Raw genomic sequence first — 9,143 nt, forward strand, 5'->3', positions numbered from 1 at the left:
GACTCCTGCACCTTGGGTCAAAGGGAGGAGCCAAAGAGAGTAGGATTAAAGTAGCGTAAACCAAGGTTAGGGTTGTGGTTGTGGCTAGGTGTAGGGTTGGATGTGGTGTTCTACATTTCTTTAAGACGGTCATACTATGGATCATTTAGCTATTTGATTTAAAATTTAGGTATAAAAATAAGTAATTTGATAAAATATTGAATTTGGCTTACAGCTATTGCCCAGAGAAACACGATAATAAATAACACATTCATAAATGAAAAAAAAAAGACAGTAAAACATTTTATAATTAGAAACAAGGTTTTGAAGTGTTTGTCGTTTATCTAGGAGATATAAGAAAGCTCAGGAAATATATAAATATATATATAATTTACACATAGAGTGCCTTTGGAAAGTATTCAGACGCCCTTAAATTTCCACATTTTGTTACGTTACAGCCTTATTTCTAAAATAGATTAAATAATAAATTAAAACAAAATTGTCAGCAATCTACACACAATACCCCATGATGGCAAAGCGAAACATTAGAAATGTTTGCACATTTGTTAAATATAAAAACAGAAATACCTTATTTGCATAAGTATTCAGTCCCTTTGCTATGAGACTCGAAATTAAGCTCAGGTGCATCCAGTTTCCATTGATCATCCTTGAGATGTTTCTACAACTTGATTGAAGTTCACCTGTGGTAAATTCAATTAATTTGACATGATTTGGAAAGGCACACACCTGTCTATATAAGGTCCCACAGTTGACAATGCATGTCAGAGCAAAAACCAAGACATGAAGTCGAAGGAATTGTCCGTAGAGCTCCAAGACATGATTGTGTCAAGGCACAGATCTGGGGAAGGGTAACAAAACATTTCTGCAGCATTGACGGTCCCCAAGAACACAGTGGCCTCCATCATTCTTAAATGGAAGAAGTTTGGAACAACCAAGACTCTTCCTAGAGCTGGCCGCCCGGCCAAACTGAGCAATCGGGGGAGAAGGGCCTTGGTCAGGGAGGTGACCAAGAACCCGATGGTCACTCTGACAGAGCTCCAGAGTTCCTCTGTGGAGATGGGAAAACCTTCCAGAAGGACAACCATCTCTGCAGCACTCCCCCAATCAGGCCTTTATGGTAGAGCGGCCAGACGGAAGCCACTCCTCAGTAAAAGGCACAAACCAGCCTGTTTGGAGTTTGCCAAAAGGCACCTAAAGTTTCTCAGACCATGAGAAACAAGATTCTCTGGTCTGATGAAACCAAGATTGAACGCTTTGGCCTGAATGCCAAGCATCATGTCTGGAGGAAACCTTGCACCATCTATACAGTGAAGCATGGGAGACTAGTCAGGGACCGGCAGGAACTGGGAGACTAGTCAGGATCGAGGCAAAGATGAACGGAGCAAAGTACAGCAAGATCCTTGATGAAAACCTACTCCAGAGCGCTCAGGACCTCAGACTGGGGCGAAGGTTCACCTTCCAACAGAACAACGACCCTAAGCACACAGCGAAGACAACGCAGGACTGGCTCAGCCAGAACCCAGACTTGAACCCGATCGAACATCTCTGGAGAGATCTGAAAATAGCTGTGCAGCAATGCTCCCCATCCAACCTGACAGAGCTTGGGAGGATCTGCAGAGAAGAATGGGAGAAACTCCCCAAATACAGGTGTGCCAAGCTTGAAGCTTCATACCCAAGAAGACTCAAGGCTGTATTCGCTGCCAAAGGTGCATCAACAAAGTACAGAGTAAAAGGTATGAATACTTATTTAAATGCGATACTTCAGCTTTTTTAAAATATAAATTAGCAAACATTTCTAAAAACCTGTTTTTGTTTTGTCATTATGGGATCTTGAGTGTAAACTGATGAGGGGAAAAAAAATACTGTAACCTAACAAAATGTGGAAAAAGTCAAGGGGTCTGAATACTTTCTGAAGGCACTGCATTTAACCCCTATTTTGGGTATGCACAAATCTACCTTCATACTTCCATTCATTTATTTTATTGGTACCGGTTACTTTCAGACAAGTCCCGTGACACTTGTGTGTCAAATTATTTCACTGTATCACAATTCCAGTGGGTCAGAAGTTTACATACACTAAGTTGACTGTGCATTTAAACAGCTTGGAAAATTCCAGAAAATGACGTCATGGCTTTAGAGGCTTCTGATAGGCTAATTGACATAATTTGAGTAAATTGGAGGTGTACCTGTGGATGTATTTCAAGGCCTACCTTCAAAAACTCAATGTCTCTTTGCTTGACATCATGGGAAATTCAAAAGAAATCAGCCAAGACCTCAGAATTTTTTTTGTAGACCTCCACAAGTCTGGTTCATCATTGGGAGTAATTTCCAAACGCCTGAAGGTACCACGTTCATCTGTACAAACAATAGTACGCAGCCGTCATACCGCTCAGGAAGGAGACGCGTTCTGTCTCCTAGAGATGAGCGTACTTTGGTGCGAAAAGTTTAAATCAATCCCAGAACAACAGCAAAGAACCTTGTGAAGATGCTGGAGGAAACAGGTACAAAAGTATCTATATCCACAGTAAAACGAGTCCTATATCGACATAACCTGAAAGGCCGTTCAGCAAGGAAGAAGCCACTGCTCCAAACCCGCCATGAAAAAGCCAGACTATGGTTTGCAACTGCACATGGGGACAAAGATCGTACTTTTTGGAGAAATGTCCTCTGGTCTGATGAAACAAAAATAGAACTGTTTGGCCATAATGACCATTGTTATGTTTAGAGGAAAAAGATGGAGTCTTGCATACCAAAGAACACCATCCCAACCGTGAAGCATGGGGGTGGCAGCATCATGTTGTGGGGGTACTTTACTGCAGTAGGGACTGGTGCACTTCACAAAATAGATGGCTTCATGAGGACGGAAAATTATGTGGATATATTGAAGCAACATCTCAAGACATCAGTCAGTTAAATCTTCCAAATTAATCTTCCAAATGGACAATGACCCCACGCATACTTCCAATGTTGTGGCAAAATGGCATAAGGACAACAAAGTCAAGGTATTGGAGTGGCCATCACAAAGCTCTGACCTCAATCCCAGAGAAAAGTCGTGGGCAGAACTGAAAAAGTGATTGTGATTAAGGAGACCTACAAACATGACTCAGTTACAGCAGCTCTGTCAGTAGGAATGGGCCAAAATTCACCCAACTTATTGAGGGAAGCTTGTGGAAGGCTACCCGAAATGTTTGACACAAATTAAACAATTTAAAGGCAATGCTACCAAATACTTACTGAGTGTATGTAAACTTCTCACCCACTGGGAATGTGATGAAAGGAATAAAAGCTTAAATAAATAATTCTCTCTACTATTATTCTGACATTTCACATTCTTAAAATAAAGTGGTGATCCTAACTGACCTAAGACAGGGAATTTTTACGAGTATTAAATGTCAGGAATTGTGAAAAACAGAGTTTAAATGTATTTGGCTAAGGTGTATGTTAACTTCCGACTTCAACTGTATATATAGTGGCAAGAAAAAGTATGTGAACCCTTTGGAATTACCTGGATTTCTGCATAAATTGGTCGTAAGATTTTATCTGATCTTCATCTTCACAACAACAGACAAACACAGTCTGCTTAAATTAATAACACACACATTTTGTATTTTTCTTGTTTATATTGAATACATCATTTAAACATTCACAGTGTAGGTTGGAAAAGTATGTGAACCTCTAGGCAAATTTTTTATTTATCCGTTATTTTACCAGGTAAGTTGACTGAGAACACATTCTCATTTGCAGCAAGGACCTGGGGAATAGTTACAGGGGTGAGGAGGGGGATGAATGAGCCAATTGTAAACTGGGGATTATTAGGTGACCGTGATGGTTTGAGAATTTAGCCAGGACACCAGGGTTAACACCCCTACGATAAGTGCCATGGGCTCTTTAATGACCTCAGAGAGTCAGGACACCCGTTTAACGTCCCATCTGAAAGACAGCACCTTACACAGGGCAGTGTCCCGAATCACTGCCCTGGGACATTGGGATATTTTTTTTAGACCAGAGGAAAGAGTGCCTCCTACTGGCCCTCCAACACCACTTCCAGCAGGATCTGGTCTCCCATCCAGGAACTGACCAGGACCAACCATGCTTAGCTTCAGAAGCAAGCCAGCAGTGGTATTTTTTTTCCCCCCTATTATAAATGTCTTTCAAATTAATTCCTGAGTAGTATGCTGCTGGCAAATGATTTGTCCAAAAGCTAATTAGAATCAGGAGTCAGCTAACCTGGAGTCCAATCATTGAAACGAGATTGGAGATGATGGTTAGAGCTGCCTAGCCCTATACAAATCACTCACAAAATTTGAGTTTGCTATTCACAAGAAGTATTGCCTGATGTGAACCATGCCTCAAACAAAAGAGATCTCAGAAGACCCATGATTAAGAATTGTTGACTTGCATAAAGCTGGAAAGGGTTACAAAAGTATCTCTCAAAGCCTTGGTGTTTATCAATCCATGGTAAAACAAATTGTCTATAAATGGAGAAAGTTCAGCACTGTTTCTACTCTCCCTAGGAGTGGCCGTCCTGCAAAGATGACTGCAAGAGCACAGCTCAGAATGCTCAATGAGATTAAGTCGATTCTTAGAGTGTCAGCTCAAGACTGGAACGTGCTAACATCTCGGTTGACGAGTCTACGATACGTAAAACACTAAACAAGAATGGTGTTCATGGGAGGGCTCCACGAAAGAAGCCACTGCTGTCCAAAACAAACATTGCTGCACGTCTGAAGTTCGCAAAAGAGCATCTGGATGTTCTGCAGCGCTACTGGCCAAATATTCTGTGGACAGATAAAACTAAAGTTGAGTTGTTTGGAGGAACACACAACACTATGTGTGGAGAAAAAAAGGCACAGCACACCAACATCAAAACCTCATCCCAACTGTAAAGTATGGTGGAGAGAGCATCATGGTTTGGAGCTGCTTAGCTGCCTCAGGGCCTGGACAGTTTGCTATCATCGATGGAAAAATGAATTCCAAAGTTTATCAAAACATTTTACAGGAGAATGTAAGGCTATCTGTCTGCCAATTGAAGCTCAACAGAAGTTGGGTGATGCAACCGGACAATGACCCAAATCACAGAAGTAAATCAACAACATAATGGCTTCAACAGAAGAAAATACGCCTTCCGGAGTCGCCCAGTCAGAGTCCTGACCTGGGAATGGTTTAAGTGAGGAAGGAAAATGAGCTGATCTTGGCAGAGAGGTTTGGAAATCGCTTTCTTGTTGGTCTATTAACTAATTTACCGCATGGTGATGTCACCATGGAAGACCAAATCTCCATCCTTCCAAAACAGCTCTTACACTAAAAGGGCATTACATCATTTTCACAATTTCACAGTATTATTCCAACCTCATAGTGTGGAAATATAAATAAAACAACGTTTTTGACTGCACTAGTCCTTTCAGAATCATATGTCGCACCTCTATCACCACAAGGAGGTGCTTTGGAACAACAAATGTTAAGCTCCCTTCAGTAAGCATGCAACAGGTAAACTAACTTGTATTCAGATGACATTGGGGCTTACATTTTTATGTTATTTTTAAGTTATTTGTATCTGTTTTAAACGTTTTTTTAGAACACTGCCATATCTAATTGGATGTAGAAATCATTGCAAAACAATCCAATACATATTACAATGTATAAGTAGATAATACAGTCAGTAGTTACATCACACTAATGCTTTTGGCCTTATGCAGTGTCAAGCCAAACAATGAACACCAGGCTGCTGTGTATGACTGTGTCCCCCTGAGGGGCACAATGGGAGAGCCCAGTGCTGATATTATGACCTCTGACCTCTATTGTTATAGCTGATCGGGCTCGGCATGTGACTAGACGACAGCTGGGGCCACAGATGGAAAGGGGACGCTTACTAAGACACATGCCCCCTGGAAGGCCTTAAATTTTCATCATCATCATCATCATCATCATCATCATCATCATCATCATCATCATCATCATCATCATCATCATCATATTCAATTACATGGATGCCTTCTGTCTTTATGACTTTCTAACTCCTTGTTGAAATGAAATCTTTCTCTGGTTGAAAGGAAAATGTATACACCAGCTGAGTGCAAATGTACACATCTTAAGTCCCTGTGTTTGTATACAGTGCATTCAGAAAGTATTCAAACCCCTTGAATTATTCAATTTTATTCTAAATTGGATTCAAGTGTTTTTTTCCTCATCAATCTACACACAACACCCCATAATGACAAAGCAAAAAAAGGTTTTTAGAATTTTTACAAAAAAAAATATAAAAATAAAAGCTGAAATATCACATTTACATAAGTATTCAGACCCTTTACTCAGTACTTTGTTGAAGCATCTTTGGCAGTGATTACAGCCTCGAATCTTCTTGGGTATGATGCTACAACTGTATTTGGGGAGTATCTCCAATTCTTCTCTGCAGATACACGCGCACGCACGCACGCACGCACGCACACGCACACACACACACACACACACACACACACACACACACACACACACACACACACACACACACACACACACACACACACACACACACACACACACACACACACACACACACACACACGCTCCAGTGTCATTGTCAGATGGATGTCTGACAGACAGACAGAGGGAAACCCCACTCCTTCATTGTGATGTATGGAGATGTCTGAACAGAGCCCCACCAATCCTGCTTTATTCGCCACACCACCCCTGCCATGACACAGGGGAGGGAAAATGTCAACATGCTGGCCGGCGCAATGGAGTGCAGGCCTTGGAGTGTGGACATCCACCCTGGCCTCAGCTTAACAGCCATAAATACATAATATGCCCTCAAGGAAGACCAAATGGGTTAAGGAGGCCAGGAGTCACACATCTCCTCTATATTCTCTGGGATCTGTGAATGAGTTACTGAGTCTGTGCACGGAGTAGGAACAGTATAGTACAAGCCAAATACAGGAGCACTGCTCAGCCAACAACAGAAATGTCCATAATACATAGGCCACAAGAACTGACAATGATAGTAGATGCAAAAGAACAGCAAATGGGGCCTTGTTTTATGCAGATATTCAATGTTTGTGAGCATACTTGGAGTATCAACAAAGTGGTCCTTTCTGAAGAACAGTGTGTGGGTTAGAGTAAGAGAACTGGGGAATGGGGCAGAACGAGAAAGAGACAGAAGGGGAGAAAAGAAGGAACGGGAAGAAAAAGGGGTTAAAGGGAGACAGAGATAGAGATTAGAGGAGGGTGATCGATGGGAGGACAAGTGGACAGGATCAATCCTACAGTATATAGAGGCCATCTCGTCACAACAACACACCCTGACACACACACAAGCACACATGCATGCAAGCATGCATACACACACACACACGCAATCACAGGGCCTCAAAAGGGTGTAGCTCAGATTGTGCAAATGTCTAGACACACACTAACAAAGAATAATGGCTGCTATTTTTGTACTCCTGTGAAAAGGCACATTTTTCTCACTGTACAGACTGAGACTGGGCTGAAACTCAGAAATAATGATTAGGGGGAAAGGCTGGGCAAAACGTTTCATTCCAACACAGGGAGGGTCTGAAACATGTCTCTGTGCATTCATACTCATACTGGAAGCATTCTAGAGGGAGAGAGGCTGTATGTCCTTAAACAACCAGCATGACCTTTCATGTTTACAGGTGGAGTATCACACACAAAAACATACAATATTATCTCCATCAAAAGCACTAAAGTACACTACATTATGAAAAGTATGTGGACACTTGCTCTACAAAAATCTCATTGCAAAATCATTGGGATTAATATGGACTTGGTCCCCCCTTTGTTGCTATAACAGCCTCCACTCTTCTGGGAATGCTGTCCACTAGATGTTAGAACATTGCTGTGGGAACTTCCATTCAGCCACAAGAGCATAGTGAGGTTGGGCACTGATGTCGGGCGATTAGGCCTGGCTCGCAGTCAGCATTCCAAAGGTGTTCGATGGAGTTAAGGTCAGGGCTCTGTACAGGCTAGTCAAGTTCTTCCACACCGATCTCGACAAACCATTTCTGTATTGACCTCGCTTTGTGCATGGGGCATTGTCATGCTGAAACAGGAAAGGGCCTTCCCCAAACTGTTGCCACAAAGTTGGAAGCACAGAATTGTCTAGAATGTCATGTATGCTGTAGCGTTAAGATTTCCCTTCACTGGAACTAAAGGGCTAGACCGAACCATAAAAAACAGCCCCAGACCATTATTCATCCTCCACCAAACTTTACAATTGGCACTATGCATTCGAGCATTTGGCGATCTCCTAGCATCCGTCAAATCCAGATTCGTTCATCTGACTGCCAGATGGTGAAGTGTGATTTATCACTCCAGAGAACCCGTTTCCATTGTTCCAGAGTCCAATGGCGGTGAGCTTTACACCACTCAGGCCAACGCTTGGCATTGCGCATAGTGATCTTAGGCTTGTGTGCAGCTGCTTGGCCATGGAAAACCATTTCATGAAGCTCCCGACGAACAGTTATTGTGTTGACTTTGCATCCAGAGGCAGTTTGGAACTCGGTAGTGAGTTTTGCAACCTGAGGACAGCACTTACCGTTGACTGGGGCAGATCTACCAGGATAGAAATTTGACAAACAGACTTGTTGGAAAGGTGGCATCCTATGACGGTGCCAAGTTGAAAATCACTAAGCTCTTCAGTAAGTCCATTCTACTGCCAATGTTTGTCTATGGAGATTGCATGGCGGTGTGCTCAATTTTATACACCTGTAAGAAACAGGTGTGGCTGAAATAACCGAATCCACTCATTTGAAGGGGTGTCCACATACTTTTGTATGTATAGTGTATATTATCCAACAATGAGGTACACATTTATTCTCCTATCACAGTGTCAAATATATACAGTTGAAGTCAGAAGTTTACATACACTTAGGTTGGAGACACTAAAAATAAACTATAGTTTTGGCGGTTAGGACATCTACTTTGTGAATGACACAAGTCATTTTTCCAACAATTGTATACAGACAGATTATTTCACTTATAATTCACTGTATCACAATTTCAGTGTGTCAGAAGTGTACATAAAATAAGTTGACTGTGCCTTTAAACAGCTTGCAAAATTCCAGAAAATGATGTCATGGCTTTAGAAGCTTATGATAGGCTAATTGACGTAATTTGAGTCAACT

The sequence above is a fragment of the Oncorhynchus clarkii genome, chromosome 12 (genome assembly GCF_045791955.1).
Source record: "Oncorhynchus clarkii lewisi isolate Uvic-CL-2024 chromosome 12, UVic_Ocla_1.0, whole genome shotgun sequence".
In the NCBI taxonomy this organism is placed as follows: Eukaryota; Metazoa; Chordata; class Actinopteri; order Salmoniformes; family Salmonidae; genus Oncorhynchus; species Oncorhynchus clarkii.